Below are 23,400 nucleotides of genomic sequence, written 5' to 3' on the forward strand. Positions count from 1 at the left end.
ATGAGGTATTTGTTTCGTATAAGGGTCGATTGAAACAACCTTTTGATATAATATTTCGTACTAATGGTATTGGTAAGTGCAAAACAGAACCAGCTTGCTACAAATTAATCTATTAAACGTGTAGAACTTATTTGACAGCATCTTAACTCGCGCAGAATTTCGTTTATCGTTAGCGATGACAATAATTACTTATTTTCTTTTAAAAAACCTACCCTACTAATATTAACCAGAGCAATAACAAACATGGCTGCTAGCCGGTAACAGGTTTTTCCGGCTGAAATCTCCATTACCCGAGACGCATCGGATTTAATTAATAGGGTGTCTGCACAGCCGCCCGCCGCCCGCGGCGTCAAACTCAATTGCGGTGTGCAGCTGCCTTATTGCTGGAAAATCCCGGTGTGTTTCCAAGCATTAAGATACCTAGTTTTACACTGAAAATGTTTGTAACTTCTGTGTTTGTTTGTCTAATGAAGGAGTCAAAATAATGAATAGAATAAAGTTACCTATTTAGTTTTTCAACAAGAAAATCTAAAGTATCTAAAATAAAAATATTCTCTATTCTCAATCTTGAATTCCAAATGAGCTTTTTTGGTCTAAGTATGGGTATTTAATGTAATGCAGAATATTGACCTACAAAGCTATTAAGCAATAGGCAAGCAATAATCAAAACACTTTTTTCTTTAGGCTCCAACGTTGGTTGTATCCTGAAAAATTTATATCAGAATATTATGATATCACCGCGTTGCACGTTGTCCCCGTAGAGTGCGAATTTACATGAGCAGGCGATTTGGACGATGAGTTTATATTGATCCTTGTCCGTATGGATACAATAACAGCGGTTTATCTCCCGAAAGACATTAAGAACGAAGATTTTAGCACCTTTTTACCGGCGTTTACCCCGAAAAGTTTCTCTTGGATCTAGCACCACCTATTCGTAGTAAAGTATATATTATAGTCAGCGGTATCGTTTTGACTAGGTACAAAAGAATGGATCATGTGTAAAATAAATGGAACGTTACTTTCCTACGTGGGATACGTGTGGGAGAGCCATGCTTCGGCACGAATGGGCCGGCTCGACCGGATAAATACCAGGTTCTCACAGAAAACCGGCGCGAAACAGCGCTTGCGCTGTGTTTCGCCGAGTGAGTGAGTTTACCGGAGGCCCAATCCCCTAACCCCTACCCTATTCCCTTCCCTCCCCTCAACTATTCCCTTCCCTTCCCTTCCCTACCCTCCCCTATTACCCTATTCCCTCTTAAAAGGCCGGCAACGCACTTGCAGCTCTTCTGATGCTGCGAGTGTCCATGGGCGACGGAAGTTGCTTTCCATCAGGTGACCCGTTTGCTAGTTTGCCCCCTTATTTCATAAAAAAAAAAAAAAACTAATATGGCTCCCGGCAAGATTCAGAAATAATCGGCAGGCTTTTCTGAGTTCAACTCCATCCACGGAATGCGTCACTAATATTCAAATCCACGCAGCGCCTGCTCTAATAGTAGAGGAGGGGAGGGTGCTATTTTTGTAGTCAATCGAGCGTTATGGAGACCTAGTAGGTTTTGTATAAATAAAATAAATAAAATAAAATATGTTTTATTTCTGAGTAAATTTGAATCAAATTTTTTCAGAATGGTCTACCTGATGCCTACTATAAGGTAAAGTATATTAGGTAAAGCTGATAAAAAAATAATAAGAGCGTTTTTTTATTTCAGAAACTGCAGCCATTTTCGGAAAATTGCTTATTTAGGTAAATTATAAATATATTTTAGACAACGAGGACTAAATCATTTAGTTTAGAGCAAAATAAAATATCTGCGAAACTTGGTTAAGAAAATATGAAGGCTTATTTTTTATATTTTAAAATGTCCCTACAGGCTTACCTAACCTTTGAATCGTCAGTGCTTTATATGGAAGCTTCTTTGGTGTATACTAAACATCCCCTATCTTAATCTGACAGATCCGACACATTTCAATACTAAAAAAAAAAATACTTACCACCTGAGAAATCTGATTTCTATAACATAATAACTAGACTCGCTCGAGCTACTCCCGAAATCCCCTCTTCCTCTCCCCAACTATAATGTGGCCGAAACCGCTGTTGTCATTGACAGCTACTTCGCGTTTACAACCCCATGGCAATGTTAACCTAGTGTCAAGATCCTTGAAGCCTCTGCCTTTTTACCCCAACTAGACTATAGTACAAGGATCTAAGCTTTTGTGGGATATTTAACATTATTTAGTGTTCACACGCCGTTAGCCGTATAAACAGCTGAAGTAACGTCGGCAGCATAAAATTTTACGACCACTATTACTAGCGTACCGTCAACAAATAAACTGAAAAACGATGCAGTTTCGCAGTATGTTTCGAAGAATAGTGCAGTTTCTGTTTACACCGACTCAGTTTATACATTAATAAAAGATTCATACCGTTATTTTTATTAGATTTGTCATTTTTTAGTTAAGGCGAGGATAAACCCCAATTTGTTATTCCGTGACTCCTGGTTTACCTAGTTCCAATATAATAACGAAGTGTTAAAAATATGAGATATAAAGCACAATATTTAAAATATCTTAAACCATAAACATTTTAATAAAACGTAATACTTTGGCTGTAATTAATTTACAAACTCACCTCCGATAAAAATCTATTTTATCGAAATATAAGTATTAACTAGGATAATTATACATTTTATTTGAATAAATTATTAGTAAATCTATATTAAAATGTCCTTAACCGAACAACTTTGTTTCCTAATATTTATTTCCAAAGATATTTAAATAAACATGAAAAATAGAAAAGATCCGCCCGAGTAACTACAGTTTTATGCTAAGCTAATAAAATGAATCTTATTGCGATGCGTATACGCTTGGTCTTTTGCTGTGTGCAAGGTTATCGTTTTGGATTGAGATTAATCCCCGCATCGGATCAACTGATGTGAAGCGATAGCCGCCGCCCATGGACATTCGCAACATCGGAGAAGTTGCAATTTAAAAGGTAAGTGGATGAAGTGGATATAACTAACATTGTGGATAGGTATAATAGTGGATATAATAATATTTACTCGTTTTTTCCTTGTAATTTAAACAAATCTTGTAATCTACTTCATCATCTGGCTAATATATCAGGCTATAATATATACTATAGGTTTTTATTTAAAATCATTGTCTCGGCCCTAAAGCCTACGTTCAACACTCAACCTTAGATATTATTAAGCTCAAAAATTACTAATTATTCAAAAAAGAAATTGTGTATAACAAGCAAAGATAATCCTATTTGCTATAAATAAAACTCGTATCACGCTAGAGGTCGCAAATTAAATATTTCGCTGACCCTACCTGAATCGCTAATCCCTTTTCTGCGGACCGTACAATAAATTTGGCGTCGGGAATGCTCTATTTATTTTATGCATTCCGACCGAATGATTTTCTGGCCGAGTTAATTTTCCATTTCGTTAATGTAGGGCTCGAATTGGAAAAAAATCGGGCAAGTGAGAGTTGGGTAGTAGTTGCTGGGTTCCGTAGATTTTATTTCAAGTGGGGTTGCATCGATGACATTTCCATAGGAGAAATACGAAGAAATTGTCAATTAGGATGACAGTAAAATGACTTTGACAGAAGTCTTGTCAGTCTTGTCAGTCTTTATTTGGCCGTTTGAGGATTATCTAGATTTCGTTGATTGTTTACTTATTTGTTGTAATACTAAAACATAATACTCTATACCTGTCCTTTAATTACTTCCTCTTATTACTTGATGAATAATGAATGTACAAGTACACGTTATTGGAAATAAAATCCATTTTTAAATTTTTTAATGAAATAATGGGGAAAACGAGCAAACGGGTCACCTGATGGAAAGCAACTTCCGTCGCCCATGGACACTCGCAGCATCAGAAGAGCTGCAGATGTGTTGCCGGCCTTTTAAGAGGGAATAGGGTAATAGGGGAGGGTAGGGTTGGGAAGGGATTAGGGGAGGGTAGGGCAGGGAATAGGGTAGGGGATTGGGTCTCCGGTAAACTCACTCACTCGGCGAAACACAGCGCTAGCGCTGTTTCACGCCGGTTTTCTGTGAGAAAGTGGTATTTCTCCGGTCGAGCCGGCCCATTCGTGCCCAAGCATGGCTCTCCCACGTATAAGTGGGAAGCCATGCCTCAGTTTAACGCTGAACTATAAATTCAATATGAGAAAGCGTCACGGATCTCTAAAAATAAAATTCTTTTAACGAATATCGTTAAAGTAGTCGCCAAATTGCTATGTCGATTCCGTATTCGGGGCGCGGAGGAAATTTTAAAATGATCTCCGCTACGCCTTCAAAGGATTTTGCAGAATAACACCTTTCGCTGCCTCAACTTTCCATGAACAGGTAGCATTTTTGGAGGGTTTCTCTGGCACGCAGGATATGGTACGATCTGTGGGTACGATGTATATTTCACAGAATCCTTGTGCAAGTAAAACTTACGTTATAATTTACTCAAATTTCAAATGGCCTCAAATATTCTTTTTGTGTCGTCCTAGACAAGTCAGTCGCTTGTCTACTGGACGGTGTGGCTATATAATTCTGTCTACTCTGCTATTACTTCCCAATAAAAAATGTCATACAACGGTTTCATATCATTTCACACAACGAATTCTAAAATGCGGCGCATTCGGTGCGCGCGTGCAGATAAATGTGCGATCACCTTTAAAGAGACCGAAACGAAACTTCCGGATAAGGTATTCATCACACATCGAAACCTTAATGTCCTGACCTATTAAATATGTACCATTATAGTGGAGGTAGCGCTCTGCGGTTTAAGGTCGTATTTATTGCCACCATATTGCCAGTTGCCACTAACCACCGACACGCCACAGCCCACTAAAGATCGGATTGCCAACCTCAGTCTAGGCCGTAAATTCATAAATGGTATCACATCTGGGTATACCAGACGTGATACCATAATAGGTCTATAGACAAACGAGCACAATATTATCACCCTTATTCATACATGCATAAGATCCAAAAGTATTTAACCCATCGCAGAAATAAATAATAATACTAGTTGACGCCCGCCACTCTGTTGCGCCAAAATTCGTTTGTCTCGTGGGAACCGTACATTTTTTCTGGACAAAAAGTATCCCGGGTAAGAACACATCCTTTCCCGTGACTCAAAGTATCTCCATACCCAGAAAAATCGGTTTAGCAGTTTGGGAGTCAAAAGGTAACAGACAGACACACTTTCAGCGCTGCTACTTTTACAGTGAAATTGATATAAGAAACACATACACACCCTTAAGTATTATCACTTAGTTTTTTTACATCCTGTATAATATGTATTAATTATAATGTACCATCGCGGAAATTGATTCCTAGGCAGTTGACAGACCTACGTCATGTGGTCGGCTTATGTCAATTCAATGTTAGCTGTGATCGGTCGGATGGGTTTGACGTAATGGTGCGTCCACATTTGTATCATTTGCGCGATCAGATCTCCGATCGGCGGGGCTAAAATGGTCGCTTTGAAGAATCATGATATGAAACATAATATGATTCATTTTTCTAAAATCGCAAAATGCAACTCTGTTTGCAATTCATTTCTGTATTTTTGTACTGATTTGACATTTGTCAGTTTGACAGTTTTGACAATTCATTTGCTGAATTGATTGAGAGGAATTGCTAAATGTGACCATTTTAGCCCGCATACTTGATACGGCACGATGATCGCGACGGAGATCTGATCGCACAAATGATACAAATGTGGACGCACCCTAACGCGACTAAATTACTAAGTTCGCCATCAGCCTAGGAATCAACTTCACTGATAGTACAGTTATAACAGTATCAAGATATAACTCAGCAGAACGGGTGCCAAATCAAAATCACATCCAACTCCTCCCCAACTTATATAGAACTTTGCGACTCTACGAAAGTTGTCTATGTCTCAATAAGCCACGAAGTAACTATTGTCTATGGGTCACGTCTTTCCTCAAGATTCTCTCCTTCCTTACTGTATTAATTGCGTTCAAACTTTCTCTCTTTATTTTTCTGACCGGTATTTTTGCAGTGGTATTAATTCGTCCAGATGTAAGTGATATACGTATAAGATATAATAGAGTAGTTTGTAGAGACTGTTTAATATGATTGATTTATTGATTTGATAAACAGTGTTTATCCAATCAATAAATCAATCATATTTTTAGTACACTATCTACCGCTACAATCAACAAAACTTGGTTGACTACTGAACCCTAACAAGCTGATTTTTTGTATATTGATAGGTTAATAGTTATATAATTTAAGAGTAATATTGTCCTACAAATAGAAATCCAATAAATCAATCCATAAAGTCCTAAAGACCATCAAGTCAAAGTATGAAATCCTTTCTATCTCTGTTAGCTACCACTTTCAAGATTTTTCGCAAATAAAAATGTTGTACGTCTTATCTTATAAATGAAGCTACTCACAAAAATTTTGCTTGATAGAAATAAAAATAAATGTACTATTTACTTTTCCCTGAAAATGATGCCATAAATGTTAATAAATTAACAATTTTCTTACGATTTTCACTTTTTTTTTAAACAGTTTATCGGCCGTATTTAGAGAAGAAAACTTTAATATAAGCTCATTTTCCGTCAAAATCATAATTAAATTAAACTGAAGTCTAAACTATTAACTGTAGTCGTAAGCTTTTTTACGGTATTCACGAGCAACTTTTCTTAACACTGATTGTAAAAGTTGCTGTAAAATATACTATTTTAAAAGCTCAAATTCTTACATAAAAAGACTAAGAATACCCATACAGATTCGTAAGCTCAACCAGTCACTTGAAAAGTAAGCTATATACAGACTCTTTTTGCATGAAAAAATTACATACCATCGCCACCAAAGAGCGGATATCGTACTATATTCCGTGTAAAATGCGCTACATGTAAACCGACGTGAAAACTCTTTGGTTTTCCCTGGCAATCAAAAATGTACAGCAGATAGTATTTCGTTCTATGTTATGTTTTGTCTAGTGAATAGTATAGACTTGAATACACCTTCCGAGTAGTTTATATACCTAGCGCAATAGAGCAACAATCTCGAGCTATCAAACAAAACCGAAATTGGTTTCATCTGTGTGTAAAAATATGTGTACGTATACACTTACACAAGCATGATTGAACGTGATTTATATGAGATTAAATTGTCAACGTGCGGCACGTGCCGACTGGACGTCAAAAAAAGGGTGCTGCTGTCATGTATCACACGTCTCTTTTTATCACGCAGTGTTACTGATAGTGACACCTCTCTTGCTCAGGCCTTTGTTTCTCTATTTCGCTAGGTATATTAACTTTATGGACTAGCGAGACAGTGCTTTCGGCCAATTTTTTTGCCACTGTCTCGGCAGGTGTAATAAGGCTTACCTTATTATTCAGAATTCTTTTACAAACATGATGTAAGAACTTATTATAACGTCATGTTTGTAAAAGAATTCGTGAATAAATGACTTGATCGAAGTTTAAGTTAAATAAATTTATGAGTTGGGATATTCTTCGTAAAATGATTCTGAAGCTAATCTTTCGGGCTTTGCCATATTTTCCTTTTTTTATGAAATAAGGGGGCAAACGAGCAAACGGGTCACCTGATGGAAACAACTTCCGTCGCCCATGGACACTCGCAGCGTCAGAAGAGCTGCAGGTGCGTTGCCGGCCTTTTAAGAGGGAATAGGGTAATAGGGGAGGGTAGGGAAGGGAATAGGGTAGGGGTTAGGGGATTGGGCCTCCGGTAAACTCACTCACTCGGCGAAACACAGCGCAAGCGCTGTTTCACGCCGGTTTTCTGTGAGAACGTGGTATTTATCCGGTCGAGCCGGCCCATTCGTGCCGAAGCATGGCTCTCCTACGTAAGTTTTTCTTAGTATGCTAGATGTTTTCAAAAATATTCGTCTTTATTTATCTTTAATGGCCAATTCCTGTCAATTAAACACCATCATAAAAGTAAACAAGCCATTAATTAGCGAAAACTAAAGCTCAAACGCACTTTATCCCATTACAGCCGGGCCTAAACATTTCCTGCGCACCTTTCTCTATCTTTTTCGCACAATATCTCTCTGTCTTTGCCTGTCGAGCGGCGAACTCCCAGTATCGCGCGGGAGCTCGCCGCGTGCGGACGTATTGTGTACCGTTTTACGCCGGGCGTGTTTTTACCGGGCATGTAAATGAATAATTGATGAAAACGCTTTCCCTCACGAACCCCGGTGCAAGGTGTATTTGAACTGTGGGATAAGGCCTCGTTTCGGATGCACTGTGTATTTTACAGGTATTTTCAGTGACTCACACGAGACAATACAAAAATAGTGTTTTTTAATGACCTGTTTATTTTTAAATAGATAATGCAGCTGTTAGCGAGACAGTGTAAAAATATTTCTGTAACCCCAATACAGCACCACATTTAAAATGCTGTTTGTTTTCGTGGTTTATTTTCTTACCTGTGACAGGGAAATCTAGCAAAGCCTCTACGTAGAGGTAGATATTTGTTATTGCTTATGAATGTTTAATGATTTATACCGACTTTAGAGTAATAATACTATTTTGTATTGTCTCTTATTCAAGATACTTATATTTAAGAAAACAGAAAATTATATCATAAGAAAAACTGTTCTTAAAATACTACTGTATTAAAGACTAGATGACGCCCGCAACTCCGTTGCGCCAAAGTTCGTTTATCGCGCGGGAACCGTACATTTTTTCGGGATAAAAAGTATCTCCATACAAAATTTCAGCAAATTGGTTCAGCGGTTTAGGCGTGCAACAGACAGACACACTCTTGCATTTATATTATTAGTATGGATTACAGTAAAAATGAATTCAGAAACCCAGATCAACGTGACTCAGAATAAATTGTAGAGAATTGGAGCACGTATATTGACAAATTGAAAACTATATCTCATTAACTATTAGTCACTCGTAGTAGGACATTCCCCAAGTAAAAATATACGTGGGAGAGCCATGCTTCGGCACGAATGGGCCGGCTCGACCGGAGAAATACCACGTTCTCACAGAAAACCGGCGTGAAACAGCGCTTGCGCTGAGTGAGTGAGTTTACCGGAGGCCCGATTCCCTTCCCTATCCTCCCCTATTCCCTACCCTTCCCATCCCTACCCTCCCCTATTACCCTATTCCCTCTTAAAAGGCCGGCAACGCACCTGCAGCTCTTCTGATGCTGCGAGTGTCCATGGGCGACGGAAGTTGCTTTCCATTAGGTGACCCGTTTGCTCGTTTGCCCCCTTCTTTCATTAAAAAAAAAATAACATCAAAGATATTTACTATATATGAAATAATTTCAGATAATCTGTATAATTTATAAGATTTTTAATAACCGTGTGGTTTATTTTTTAGTGTTTTAACAATTTACCGTTTCTAGGTTTGTTTATTAGTGTTTTAAAACTATTAGGTATTATTATTTCAAAATATATATTTATGATAATAATGCCATAAGTTTTTAAAATCTTCGTAAGAGAAAAGAATTAAGCCTGTTATACACTTACAAGAATTAGTAAACAATAAGACACTCTTATTGTCGATTTTGCTCGTCGATTCTTAGTTCTAAAAATTTTTTTACGTGCCTTCCAAAAATTTGAAAATGGTTTACCTGGAAAATAAAATGTATGATTAAAGCCTTGCTTACCTAAGTTTGTAATATGAAAATATTTTAAATTTTGCTCGTCGGTTCTTAATTCCAAAAAAATATTTTTACATACCTTCAAAAATTATTTGCTTATACTTTGAAGATGGCTTACCTGGAAAATAAAATGTATGATTAAAGCCTTGTTTACCTAAGTTTATAATATAAAAATATTTTAAACGGCTTTTTAGAATCTAGTGATTATAGTATCCCGCTAGAACACGGTACTTTTTAGAGCCAAAAATAGCCTATGGTTAATCCAGAGCTTAAGCAATAAGCAACTACCATACTATTAGGCCAAATCTTAAACTAAGGTTGTTTTAGCGTAAAGGCACACACAATATTATAATTGCGAAAGTGTGTCTGTCTGTCTGCCCGTCTGTCTGTTACCTTTTCACGCCCAAGCCGCTGAACCGATTTGGCTGAAATTTGGTGTGGGGATACTTTGAGTCCCGGGAAAGGACAAAGGATACTTATCGTCCTAGAAAAATGCACGGTTCCCGCGCGATAAACGAGTTTCGGCGCAACGGAGTTGCGGGCGTCATCTAGTAACATAATATTTTATCAAAAGTATAATATTTTATTATTCGCAGACAATAATATTATTTTAATACTTCAAGAAAGATATTTATAAAGTCGTAATTCTTATCCTGACATTTGGTATCAAAGCCGAACTTTCGCTAAGAGGATTAGGAGGCCAAGGCATTTCTTAATAAGTTAATCCGTTTTTGATAGCTATCCCAAATACCAAGTGTATAAGTTTACTAGCTTTATCGCGCGGTTTCGCTTACGTAAATATATGTTTTATCCCAAGGGAATGCTTTTTTTAAATAGAAGTATCCTGTAATAATATACAAATACAACAAATATAGATACAAATATTTATTGGCCAAAAAATTTTAACAGAATATGCGATAATGGATCCCCACACTAGGCAATGCCTGTCCTGTGGGGACGAAGCGAAGTTACAATAATTAGGTACATAATTTTATTTTTATTTTTTTTATAATAATTACTAATATAATTACACTAAATTAAAAGTTATTTTATTGATGTTATTAGTGTGTGTGTGTGTATGTTCATATAGATATGAACTTACAATACCTTTGGAATCTCTAAAAAATATTTCATTATTTTTGAAGTAAAAAAACTTTTACTACAACTATTTTTAAATAATATGAATGTTTGAGACATCTACCATAGCATTACCATAGTAGCAGAATAAATAGCAAAGGAAATTATATTCTACTTATTGTGAAAAATATACTATACTTACTATTGTTTTAATCCCAAACTTTTGAACGTTTACTGTATATTTGGACGCTATTAATTGATATCTGACATAAAAATTAAAAGTAGCAAGGTAAAGCGGTGTGGGCCGCTGGTCGGTAGTTCTAGTCGTCTTTGTTTTCACGCCAATGACACAGATATTATCTTATGCTAAGTACTCGCATACGGTTTTGCTCGATCGAGCAATAACGTCGAGCAATACCTGCGGCTCAGGCTTTCGTCCACACATTCAGCATTGCTCGATAGTTTTATTCTAAATCCATACATTTAATTCCATCAAGCCGGCTCAATGCGGGCCTTCGAGTGGCTCGATGCGAGCCTTCGAGCTGTCAGTTTTGCGGTCCACACAGTAATTATTACTCGATTTGGAGTAAAACTATCGAGCAAAACCGCATGTGAGTACTTAGCATTAATGATTAGGACTTGCGTAGGATTATTTAGTACTAGATGTAAATTCGTTTTTTGCGCAGGGACCGTACATTTTTCCGGGATAAAAAGTATCCTATGTCCTTTCCTGGTACTCAAGCTATCTCTATAAGAAATATCAGCAAAATTGGTTCAGTCGTTTGGGCGTTAAGAGGTAACAGACAGACAGAGAGACAGATACACTTTCACATTTACAATATTAGTAGTAAAGTAAAGTATGAATTAACCCTTTATAGATCTTCTACCTCATTATTTACGGAAAAGATATAAAGGTACTTAATACTTATACCTTACTGTAAGTAGTTATGTGGTAAACCAATTTGCTAATGGGTCACGGCAATCTTCGTTTCCGCCATAAAAGTTACGATGGTGTATGAAGAACGAGGTTCTACGAAAGATATTGACATCAGCTATTAAACTATTGAAGAAATTGTTTTATGGGCAGACGGCCGACCTACGTCATTTAGTCGGGTTATGTCATTTCAATGTTACATGATCTGTTTGTATGTCTGTATGTCGTTAGGTTTAGTTTGATATGACGCTACTAAATCATGTATATGTAGGTCCGTCAACAGCCTAAGAATCAACTTCTCTGAAAATACATTATACTGTACGTACTCGTAATTAGTGATTTTTATTTTTATTACTGAATAGATTATCAGATTATATTCAACTGTCTCATATTTAACTACAATTGGTTCAAACACTCCAATTCTTACCTACTTTTAAGCAAAATTAAATGTGATTTAAAAATAACTATGTAAGGTTTAACAGTTGTTAAATAAGCTATTAGGTTAAGAAATTCAGAATAACTTTTTTTTATAAAATAAGGGGGGTAACGAGTAAGATAGACATCTCAAGAGGACTGCCAAAACCACTTGTCGCAATTATTTCATCGATAAAGCCCCAAATTTTTTATAGCAATGCGATCATGTCCCTACCAACAAGATGGCTTTAGTCAATTGTAAATAAACTTTATAAAAAAACCTTTAGAATTTTTATATAAAATGCGAAGAAACTTTTTCCCCAAACCTAATATTATAATTTGTAGGTAGATTATTAAATTGAGTGGGTACTTGAAATATAAACTAACTCCGAGCTAACTGGAGCGGAAACTTCATTTGATCGAATGACTAAGAGAATTACTTTAATTTAATATTAATCATATATACGTGGGAGAGCCATGCTTCGGCACGAATGGGCCGGCTCGACCGGAGAAATACCACGTTCTCACAGAAAACCGGCGTGAAACAGCGCTTGCGCTGTGTTTCGCCGAGTGAGTGAGTTTACCGGAGGCCCAATCCCCTACCCTATTCCCTTCCATACCCTTTCCTATTACCCTATTCCCTCTTCAAAGGCCAGCAACGCACCTGCAGCTCTTCTGATGCTGCGAGTGTCCATGGGCGACGGAAGTTGCTTTCCATCAGGTGACCCGTTTGCTCGTTTGCCCCCTTATTTCATTAAAAAAAAAACAGTATAACAATAATATTTTACTTCTGCGTATTAAAAATTTCATTGGGTTTGAAAAGTTATTTATTTTAAAAATAACATAATATTACTATTTTTAGCCTCTAAACCAGTACATATTAAAATGAGTACATTAAATAGAACATAGATTCAAGCCACATTATCGAACACTATGTTACAATAAAAGGCGTGAGTGGAAGAACCAGATAACTAACATTTTATAACGTAAGGACAACTCATTTTTTCCCTTATAATTTGAACAAACCTTATAACTTATCTACTTCATCATCTGACTAGTATATCTGGCTATACATGCAAAACACATGTTTTTGATTTATTAATGTTCCCGCCCCTTAAGCCTCCATTTATGCAAATTTTTAACGTCTTTAATTCTTATAAACTCATGTATTATATACCAATCAATACCGATCTATACATTCCTTTGAGCTATGTGTAGTACTTAATACGACTTACTTGTAAGTCCGCGCTAACTGGGGCGTGCCGTAGCTCACCTACGGCGTAGCGGGGAGCTACGGTTTCCGTAGACAGGCTACGAGGCGCTATATTATGTGTTGATAGAATTTATTTCTATTGTCATGAAAATAAAAAGAAATAAATAGACATTTATTTATTTATTTATTTATTATGGTTCCCAACAGCATTTAAAAAAATACAGTTAATAGTGGTAGTACATGAGTACAGGCAACACAACATTCATAGTGTTAACAACAACATGAAAAATTACAATAAGACATAAAAATTGTAAGCTGTTAATGTTTATGATTTACTTTAAAGTAGGTAGGTACGAGTATAATGCGCTTTAACCAATGAAAATGTACTTAGTTAATAATTATTTAATAAATATTCCTCGTGATTTCATTGCACTGAAATTCACAAGGAAACAGTACATTTTGCCATGATAAAAAACTAGGCCTTTACATCCGTTGTAGATGATTTATTTTTCAGAGCGAAGTAACCACTCCTCAAATACTGTAGTGCCTGGGAGAAGATTTTTAAATGTCGGTATGGTTGCCCAAGCGCATACGGTATTCTCGCATCATAGTCGGCCTAGTCCAGAGGAAAGAAATAGTCAATACGTCTGGGACCAACTATGTGCGGGTTTCCTCACGATGTTTTCCTTCACCGTACGAGCGTCCGTATTATGTACTTGAGATCAGAAAATGTCTCATGGGTACACGCCTCCACCCGGGTTCGAACCTGCACTCTCTAGGAGTGCGAACTGAAGGTCTACCCATTAGGCCACGGACGCTCTTGCCATGCCATGCCATGATAACAACTGACATAATATGTCCTTTCTGGGGACTCACAGAATGTTTTAAGCAAATTTCATCTGAATTTGTTCAAAGGCAAGAGGTAAAACATAAACACGCTAATATTTTTTGCATAGATTGAGGCTAAAAGTATAATTATTTTTGACAAAGCCGTACATTTTGATAATCCAAAAATATAACATAATCCCTTTTAATCCTGTATTGGTTTCATTGAAAATGGACATCGTAAATCAAGGCTTATCGATATAAAATGCTTTGAAATATGAAAATAATAAATACGAAAATTCGCATAGTTTTTAGATTTATTAAAATTGATTTTTAGTACTATATCATGTGAACACAGTTTAGAACATGGAAAAAGAGGTATGATTTAACAATCATTGAAAAATTGGCATATTTTATTACTATTATTTTTAAACCCCTCTACTTTCATGGGCCATGATGTGTCCTATGATTATCACAATGATGCTTTAGCTAACGTTGATCACGTGATCACGTGATCATGATCATGTCGTCATCAAAATCATAGACGAATATAATTATTATATGCCCCTCTAAACTAAAACGGATTTTGATGATTCTTTAAGTGTTAGATAGCCCATTTATCGAGGAAGGCTATAGGCTATTTTATCACGCTAAAACTAATAGGAGCGAAGAAATAGAGGAAAATGTGGAAAAAACGGGAAAAATTATTTGAAAGGGCTTGAACGCGCTAATCTCAGGAAGTACTGGTCCGATTTGAAAAAATATTTTAGTGTTAGATAGCCCATTTATTGAGAAAGGCTAAGACTAATAGGATAATTTGGAAAACACGGAGGAAATTATTTGAAAGGGCTTATCTCGCGAACTACTGGAGCAATTTTTATGTTATTTGGCACAGATAAGAAGTAGACCACGTGAAGTATCATAGGCTATCGATTTTAATCATTTTTTTCAGTGGCTATATATTTCATTGCCGTGCGACGCCGGGGCGGGTCGCTAGTTATAAATATATTTATTCTGCAATAGACATCGCTCTCTATCCACGTAATATACCCGGTTCGTATTATTTCCGTCCCGGCTTCGTAGCCTTCATTTTCTGAACTACTGAACTAAAAACGACGTACCAGTTTTTGCCCCTTTGTGTTGTTGTTGTCAGTTTTTACACCCGCAAAGTAATTACTCTTACGTGAAATTTTGTTTCAGGCTTTTTCAGATAATCTTTATGGAATTTATTTTGTATGGATGGACTACGGAGTAAGAGTGGCGAATTAGCAATTTTAACTTTTCTCTCTCATCCCTAATATATTATAATTTGTCCGATTGAAACTTGTCAATGTCCTTTCTCGGGACTTAAAATATTGCCACACTCAAATTCATCTCCTCTCTAGGGCTCCCACACAAAACTGGAAATTCGCATCAGATCGCAATGTCATTTTTAAAATGAATATTGTTGCAGATTTTTACGATGCGGTGTGAATTCGCAATGTTTTGTGTGGGAGCCCTTAAGCGTGAAGAACTATCATATCACATAATATGACAGAGAGACATACATACTTTCGCATTATTAGGATATGGATGATAATAACAAAACAATGTATACCTAGTTATACATTGTTTTGTTAACGTTTGTGTAAGGTAGACATTTTTATTACTAAGGGAATAAAAATACTATATATTACCACCGCGCCACGAACTTTGACCCGCTGTATATCGCCGTTTTATTACACGGCGATGTGATAACATGTGAATTGGCCGCCATTTCATTATGGCGTCCTTGCACGATGTTTGTTAGAGCCTAGTCACGAAACGTTGGTATTGTTTCAGTGCTATCACAGACCTGATTCGACCAAATGACGTTGGTCTGTCAATTGCCTAGGAATCAAATTTCCTCGATGGTACATTTCCGCTATTATTCTTATGAAGCAACATTAGCCAATGATGGTTCCATATCTAAATGTAGAGAAAAAAATTAAAGGCGTTTTTCCACACCAGTTTTCTATGAGTCCGTTGTTTTCGTGCAAAGTCCCACGTCTTCAAGCTAAACTAACTAGTAGTTTAGCTTTAAATTGGCAGGTTAGTGAGCTTACGACTAGAATATTATATATTACTAGTCACTAGATGACGCCTGAAAATTCATAAATTTTTCCAGGATAAAGAGCGATAACCTACGTGCTTTCCGAGGATCAAATTATCTCCATGCCTAATTCCAACAAAATTACATACAGACAGACAAATAAACTTTTGAATTTATAATATTAGTATTGAAGTATGAATTTGGTGTTTGGGGCTTGTTGTGTAGTTTATAAGTAGCTAGGCTTCTGATATGGTTGACAATATTTTAAAATATAAATTTATACTTCGAACAAAATATTTATATTTTGAAATGAGGTATAACACTCAACACAAATAATATTTTAACTGTGTTTGCGAAGCATCTCATTATTTTATCTTTATTATAATGTAGATCATTCGAGATAACGAATTCTAAGACCGTCTTGAATTATTCTAAAATCTCAACTAAATATTTATTATATTTACCGTTTTGAATACGAAACGTGACTTCAAAGACTTTGGGAATCCATTTTCTTTTCTTGCTTAATATTGTTCAATGTAGATAATAATAATAGCTCCCACACCGGTTTCGGTGACGGTGGCCGGTTTCATTGAAACCAGGCCAGCTTCGCAGGAGCAATTTTATAGTGCCCAAGTGTCTGCGCAGCACACAAGAGCACTCTCTATTCCTTTACTCTCATAACCCAGTGGGACGGAAGACCGACACGACCGGCGAGAAATCAGGCGCAGGACCGACTTTTTACATGCCCATCCGACGCATTGATCATCTTACTTGTCAGACAATCAGGTGATCAGCCTGCATTGTCCTAAGTCCTAACCAAACTTGGAAATAACATGTTTCCAACGCGGGAATCGAACCCACGACCCCCAAGTCAAGAGCCGCGCTCTATACCACTAGACCACGGAGGCGTTCTTTTAAATTTTTTTATTTTTTTTATGAAATAAGGGGGCAAACGAGCAAACGGGTCATCTGATGGAAAGCAACTTCCGTCGCCCATGGACACTCGCAGCATCAGAAGAGCTGCAAGTGCGTTGCCGGCCTTTTAAGCGGGAATAGGGTAATAGAGGAGGGTAGGGAAGGGAATAGTTGAATGTAGATATTACTGAGATAACTATCAAATTACCTAAAAATTACATCCGTTTCAATATCTAGTGGGAGTGATGGTATTTAAATTCTCTTTTTTTGGCATTAGATGAATCTCGCAACTCCTTCGCGCCAAAATTCGTTAACGTACATTTTTCCGGGATAAAAAGTATTCTATGTCCTTTTCCGGGACTCACAGTATCTTTATAACAAATTTCAGCAAAATCGGTTCAGTGATTTATGAGACAGACACACTTTCGCATTTATATTAGTATAGATTACGGCGCGTTTAGATGTGCGCGTTTTCCGCGCGTGTGGAAAAACACGCGAGCTGAATACGCGTAAAAAAAAAAGCGCCCTTGGGGTGAAGCCAAACGGGCGTAATTTGTGAGTTGTGAGTCGCAGAATTTCGGCTGGCAGAAATTCTGCTGCGTTCAGTTTCATACAAAAGTCCTGTTTGATTCACACGAGCGTAATTTGATAAGTCATGATTTGTATGAAAAGATATTTACGCGACCGAAATTCTGCGTCTCACAACTCACAAATTACGCTCGTTGGCACCCTTACTCTTTCTATGTGCACACTTTTTTATGTGAACACTGCTCTTGCTCGTTTGCCGATATTCTCTAGAAAACTTCTATTATAATTATAATTGTCTACAAACTCTTATTTACAAAGTGAATAAAGCATCGGAACACAGAGTCAAAATAATCACACACGCTGAACAAAGGCCTTACAGCGAACAGCAATTACGGAGCATTTTGTAATGATGTAGCTTTCATTTTATGTTTTATAAAAGGTTTTATAATTATTGTTCTTAAGAGTTTGTTTGTGAAATATTATTATTAAAAATATTTAAACAATATATTATTATGAGCTACACGATTTATATCCTTATCTTTTTAATTGGAAAATAAGAAAGGTGGTATATTATTACCTCGATCGTGGGAATCGCAGACACAATAGGTATTCAATTGTTATGCGGCACCCAAGTGCCCCTTGGGAGTTGATGAGTTAAAAATGTAAAATTATTAAATATTATGGTGATACTTTGAAACCCAAAAAAGGAATCGGTAGGTACCCGGTTATCGTATGATGATAAATACATTGGAGCAATTAAAAATAAATAACTTAACACTATATTATCTTTAGAAATTAGAGGTCCTCAATTCATTTTTACCTAAATGATAAATAATTTAAAACTGAGAAACTCCTTAGGATTTATAAAAGCGTTTAAAAATTTCAAAGTGCACAGGGAACTAAAAATAACATCCTGTTTGTACCAAAGGTGACTTTCACGTACAATAATATATCAAAAATGCATCAAGAAAGACAGGTTATTATATTATAAGAATTTTAAAAAAATATCCTGTAGTAGAAAGTGTTCGTGTATTATGCGCATTTATAATTCAGCAAATCATAAAAGCACAGGGGATTTACGAGGCTTAACATTTAAGACGCGGTACATTATACATTTTGCCGCATTATCCTATATTTTGAACGAGATATTCTTGTATCACTATTAGGCTGGCGTACCACGTGGTTCGACCTTATAAATGCTACTGCCTCACACAAACCCGGCGTAAAATAACGCTAATATTATGTAGTTTTTTGTCGAGTGAGTAACATAAGAGAGATTATCAAGTCCATACAAAAAAATTGTTAGTCTCACTAAGACTCGAGAACGCTTTAACCAATTTAGCTTATTTCAGTGTTGAAATCATAAAGTTAATATACCTAGTGGAATAGAGAAACAAAGGCCTGAGCAAGAGAGATGTTACTGTCAGCAACACTCTTTTTTTGACGTCCAGTCGGCACGTGCCGCAAGTTGACAATTTAATCTCATATAATTCACGTTCAATCATGCTTGTGTAAGTGAATACGTACCATAAAGTTAATATACCTAGCGGAATAGAGCAACAATCTCGAGCTGTCAAACGAAACCAAAATTGGTTTTCATCTGTGTGAAAAATATGTGTACGTATACACTTACACAAGCATGATTGGACGTGAATTCTATGAGATTAAATTGTCAACTTGCGGCACGTGCCGACTGGACGTCAAAAAAAGAGTGCTGCTGCCATGTATCACACGTCTCTTTTTACCACGCAGTATTACTGATAGTGACATCCCTCTTGCTCAGGCCTTTGTTTCTCTATTCCGCTAGGTATATTAAGTTTATGATACGTACACAATATATTTTTACACACAGATGAAACCAATTTCGGTTTCGTTTGACAGCTCGAGATTGTTGCTCTATTCCGCTAGGTATATTAATTTTATGGTTGAAATAGTCTTGAAAGTCCAGGGAAGGTTCACCGGGTCATTCTGACCGATCACAGCTAACATTGAATTGACATAAGCCGACCAAATGACGTTGGTCCGTCAACTGACTAGGAAACAATTTCCTCGATGGTACTTAAAATATTTTTATGCTTGTCTGCCAGATTTCATTTCTAAAAATAATATCAAACAAAAGATTGTAAAGCTATTCACAGTGTTGGATCTTTTTATTAGTAACGGGGGTAGAATAAAACAGTAATAACAATAATAAACCTACGTATAAAACATTTTAAGGGTCACTACGCATTTTAGTGCTCATTTCAGTTAAGCCATCTAAATTCTAGGTTATAGGCTCTTAGCGAATTAGTCCCTCTGTTAATAGCTCGCTGGATTAGGTATTAAATTCAATTGACCATTTTATTAAAGCCATTCTGAAATTAGATATAAGACACTAAAGATAAAATTACTTGGGTAGAAATAAACGCACCCATATTTTTTTTAAACAAAAACATTCATTAAAGAATTAATGATAAATGCCTGAACTAAATTGGTTTGGATTATTCATCGTGATATTTTGTAGATAAAAGAAACATTGATCGAAGTTTTTAAATTAGTAAAATATATTTTTATGTTGTATATTGTTTGTTGTTGTATGTTTTTAAATGAGTAAAATATGTTTTGAAAACATTTGGATGTAGCTTTGTTTTCATTTCAAGATGAAAACCTTTGTTTTCATCTTAATTCTTAGCCAAACGGTTATGATGATAGCTGACTAACCGGCTTCGGTCTCGACCGAAATTGCGACTAAATTCGTTTATGCGTATATTCGTATTACCGTAGACACATTTTTCTGGGATATAATAACATCCTATGCCCTTTTCCGGGACTCCAAGTATCTCCACACCTATACTCCACTCGGGCTAACTTGTCGCTAGCGGTCATTGACTCCCTGTCAAAAACTTGTAATTTTTCATATAAAACCACGATTGACAATATCTGACATTTCATTGTCAATCGCGGTTTATATGGAAAGTGGCAGGTTTTTGATAGGGGTCAATGACCGCTGGCGACAAGCTAGCCCGAGTGGAGTTTAGCAAAATTGGTTTAGTGGTTTGGGCGTTAAGAGGTAATAGACAGTATTCCGCATTTATAATATTAGTGTGCCTGATATAATAAATTAAACGTTGAGTAAGTGACCTAAGAATGCCTTTATACATGTTGTAACAAAAATAAGTGATAATACTTAACGGTGTGTGTGGGTCTCCTATATAGAGTTTGCTGTAAAAGTTGCAGCGCTGAACGATATTCATATTTTTATGGAAAATTTCATGACGCGTGAGCGCTTGCCCATACAAATCACAAAAATTTGCTCTTTCAGCGCTGCTGCTTTCACAGTGAACTCGATGACAGGAACACATACATACATTTAAGTATTATCATTTACTTTAGTAACTATACGTGTTTCAGCGTTGCGGTCTAAAATGATGATGCTGATTTATCATAAACCTTCCCCATATCCGTCAGGGGCGAGGGACAACATCAATATACAGACCTCATTGTCCAGATCGACTCCACATGTAAATGGCCGCCCGCTGTGTGATCACATTGTGGAAACGTTGACATATTTAAATGTATTTCATCTATGAAACTTTTCGATAAAAATGAGGAAGACATTTTTTTTTATGAAATAAGAGGGCAAAGGAGCAAACGGGTCGCCTGATGGAAAGCAACTACTGTCGCCCATGGACACACGCAACGTATAAAATTATTGTGTTAGTCGTGGATTGAAACACTTACCTACCGATATTATTAAAAAAAATGTGTCTGTCTGTTTTTTTTAACGCTTAAGCCACTAAACCGTTTCTAATGAAGTATTGAACCGGAGATATTTTGAATCTCGGGAATGGACACAGGATAATCTTTATATGTGTATAGAAACTTTGACTATAGTCACATTCACTACTTAAACATGCTTTCTGAAAGACAGCCGACATTTATGAATAAGAATACGGTTTTTTTTCCATTTCACTACAAAAATGATGTGTCAACCCTTCGGTTTCGTAACGTTCTATACATTTCCACAACGAAATGTGAACAATTGACATTAAAACCCGACGAATACGAAAATAATTTTTTCATACGACTACGAAACGCTCAACAAAACAAAAATATCATCTGTACAATGTACATGGAATGAGCATTAATCTTCAGAACAAAAGGCGTACACAAAAATTTATGTCCTTTGAAATATTTTTTTTTCAATTGAGCGAAAAGCGTTCGTTTCCCATTAGTTCCCGCTGTCTGATTCCCAGCTGCTAAAATGAGCTATTCCTCTTTTGTACGTGTTTTAAATTATAGAACAGTGTAATTTGAGTATCACGTAGGATCAAAATAGTGTTTCATATTTGCTGGGATATTGTTTTGAACTGTGAAAAGTCTTGGAAATATGTTCGAAAATTACCATAATATTTATAAGACGTTTCTTTCGTTTTATATAAAATACAAAAGATTATTTACTTCCATTATATTATTTCAGCCTTTTACTCGATAACGACAAGGGAAAAAAGGTAGGATATTGATTTTTTAAGTCTGTACGTATGTTTGTTTTGCTGTTGCTCCTATACTGATCCTTAGAGTGATGTCACTAGATAATCATTCGGTATTTAAATATTCAGATTTGTAACTTTGTTATTACTTGACTATTAAGTTATAAAGACGATAAAAATGTATTCAGTAATGAGAACTTTTTAACATCAAATTTTTCGTACTAAATAGGATATTAAATTTTTTATCTTCTCATCAAGTGCGAAGTACACAAGTTTTAATGATCTCAAGTAAATCTGTAGCCGGTTCTTTCGAAAAAATTATTTTTGAACAGTACAGTTTATACAGTTTATACCGTTGAAAGTTGTTTCATTAAAATTTATTTTAGTATAAAATTTTCTTACAAACATAACTCATGCCTTTTAAATTTATATTTGATATGATGTTAAATTTATATTTAATATATTGATATTTGTTATTTGATATGATATACAGGGTGTAACAAAAACAAGTGATAATACTTTAGGGTGTGTACGTGTTCGTTGTAGAGAGATTACTGTGAAAGTAGCAGCGCTGAAAGACCAAATTTTTTTTTCATTTTTGTATGGGGAAACTCGTGATGGGCTCTTGCATATACAAAAGTGAAAAAAAATGTTCGTCTTTCAGAGCTGCTACTTTCACAGTGAACTCTCTATAAAGAACACGTACACACCCTAAAGTATTATCACTTATTTTTGTTACACACTGTATTCATACAAAAATTATGTAGAAAATATTGTTGTAAGTATATTACCTACGTTTTCTGTTTTTATTAAATTTTGATTTAAATATTCCGAAAACGTATCACACAAAATAACTTTCCATCGCGTACGGATTTTGATAAAAATTCAGCAAACGATGCAATTTGGGATTCAAACTTTTCTGACGCCAGCAGTTGTCATAAGATTTTTCGATATTCGGCGTTCTTACGGTACCAGCAACTCGCTGAAATATCGCGCGAGTGCCGTACATTTTGTTCATGATATCCTTTTCCTTTGGATCGCGGAAAAACGAGACACAGCGTATCTATTGTTATCGCGGTCAGATGTGGGGCTTCATGAATTAAGGAATAACAGCTTATTCTCCTTTAAATACTATCCCTCGACTCAAAATACCTTTACACCAGCTATCATCAAAATCACTTCGGCTGTTTACACACGGCGCCGCAGCCATAGTAAAAGGAGGGGAAGTAAGTTATCTTCATACAAAGGCACCGCGCGCGGCTTGTATGTGTGCGCCATAGTATCAATGCGTCGCCACGTACGGCACACAAGAAAATCTCGGCG

At 36.2% G+C, this 23,400-nt stretch overlaps 1 protein-coding gene across 1 annotated transcript in view; it reads left to right on the forward strand.

Moving 5' to 3' along the window:
• Positions 1-8,106: 8,106 nt before the first annotated feature.
• The window catches only part of LOC121733659 (spondin-2), a 57,770-nt gene continuing 42,476 nt past the window's right edge, over positions 8,107-23,400 (forward strand). The window contains exon 1 of the mRNA XM_042123983.1: positions 8,107-8,269. The gene's annotated coding sequence lies outside the window, so the exon portion shown is untranslated. The remainder of the gene's footprint in view (positions 8,270-23,400) is intronic.

The sequence above is a fragment of the Aricia agestis genome, chromosome 14, assembly GCF_905147365.1.
Source record: "Aricia agestis chromosome 14, ilAriAges1.1, whole genome shotgun sequence".
NCBI classification, from domain to species: Eukaryota; Metazoa; Arthropoda; class Insecta; order Lepidoptera; family Lycaenidae; genus Aricia; species Aricia agestis.